The sequence below is a fragment of the Salvelinus sp. IW2-2015 genome, linkage group LG19 (genome assembly GCF_002910315.2).
Source record: "Salvelinus sp. IW2-2015 linkage group LG19, ASM291031v2, whole genome shotgun sequence".
In the NCBI taxonomy this organism is placed as follows: domain Eukaryota; kingdom Metazoa; phylum Chordata; class Actinopteri; order Salmoniformes; family Salmonidae; genus Salvelinus; species Salvelinus sp. IW2-2015.
The window spans coordinates 4,569,280-4,570,893 of record NC_036859.1 but is presented as its reverse complement, the minus strand read 5'-3'; the positions used below and the strand labels follow the sequence as shown (position 1 = coordinate 4,570,893).

At 44.5% G+C, this 1,614-nt stretch overlaps 1 protein-coding gene across 1 annotated transcript in view; it reads right to left on the bottom strand.

Moving 5' to 3' along the window:
• The window catches only part of LOC111979544 (uncharacterized), a 113,664-nt gene extending 112,623 nt beyond the window's left edge, over positions 1–1,041 (bottom strand). The window contains exon 1 of the mRNA XM_024010141.3: positions 680–1,041. The gene's annotated coding sequence lies outside the window, so the exon portion shown is untranslated. The remainder of the gene's footprint in view (positions 1–679) is intronic.
• Between the last annotated feature and the right edge of the window lie 573 nt (positions 1,042–1,614).

Here is a 1,614-nt window from a genome sequence, read left to right as displayed (position 1 = left end):
CAGCCACTCAATGTCGTGAGTGGATGTTTAACATCTGATGGCCTAGATAGAAATATGGCAAATGACAAATGCAACAGAACACTACATAAAGGCCCTTCAAGTAAAGATTTTTTTCAGACCATTAAATAATAACATCTTGATCTGCACCTCTCTACCCTGCTGTCTTTCAGACCATTAAATAATAACATCTTGATCTGCACCTCTCTCCCCTGCTGTCTTTCAGACCATTAATGGTTCAGAACTGATGGGCGCTCCACTAACCGGGGCATCTATTCATTCATCAATTATAATTCATCTTCCTGGTTTGAAATGTTAAGTAGCCCTACGACACATGTTCAGAACTTCAAAGTGCACTGGCCTGACCTCTAAATCAGAATTATTGTGCACGGTGTATGAATGAATTAAGTGTTAACACATTACATTTCGACCATAATCAGGGGACGCGCGCAATTCCCAATGGAAAGAAACAAGTTTCTCACATCACTGACCGATTGGCTCGAGCACTTTACTGAGTATGAATCATTGATCAGACAGGTGGAATCGCCTAGAATACTCTGGCCGCTCTCATAGTGGCCCGTCACATCACTGACGGAACGCAGACAATGTTGATCAAAAGTAACCCACAAATGAAAGCGGTGTCAACCGGTAAAAGTATATTCCCCCCAACGATTATACTCACTTAACCTCGCGGATGAATAGGAGCGATGTTGCGCGGCATCCCGGTCGCTCTGTGTCTCTGCAAGCTCTTCAAATGAATTCACTTGGGACAACAAGCGCCTTGGATTTCATTCTCTGCAAAGATCCACCCCCTCACTCACTCACTCACTCACAACCTTCCCCGACTCTTCCGTGATATTAAACGCGAAAGCAGCACGACACTGTGCAAAACTCTCGGTTTTGTTGTTGCTTTTTTTCTTGCGTCCGTTTTTCCGTTTCTGCTGCAGAAGGGGCAGCTTATGTTTCTATTTCAGAGGATGCTTCCCGCCGCTACCAGAGGGGCTCGTCTCTCAGTTTCCCGTCCTGCTCCATCTGTGCTCGAGGTTTCTCGGTTAAGCGGGACCATGTGATGGAGGCAGGAGGCAGGCGTCCTACCCATTCGCAACCAACGGCCTCCTCCACTTAGCGCCCACCAACGGACAGCCTAAGAAATAACAAAAAGAGATCTAAATAAATAATTTTGAGGATGTGGGGACACGTGTTTCTTGCGAGATGATGGCATAAATTATTAATATACTCATCATAATAGCCTCGGTATTTATTCCTCATCAAGTCTAGAATATTATAATTGTAAAACATTGGAGAAATAACCATAAGAGAGGCACTGCTGCCTGGGCTACATAATACATAAAAGTGCATGCTGTGAAACATTTATGAGCGTAGGTCTATATAAGGAAACCATTCACATTGCTTGCAGCCCACAGCAAGTTACTGGTAGTTTCCCTTTATACTTGGCCTTTATGGGGGATGTGCAGTGAGAGAAAGAGAGATAAAGATAGATAGAAAGAGCGGTAGAGATGGAGATGAAGGGACAGAGAGGAAGAGAGARATAGATAGAGAGAGCGGTAGAGACAGAGATGAAGGGACAGAGAGGACGAGAGAGAGAGATAGAGAGAG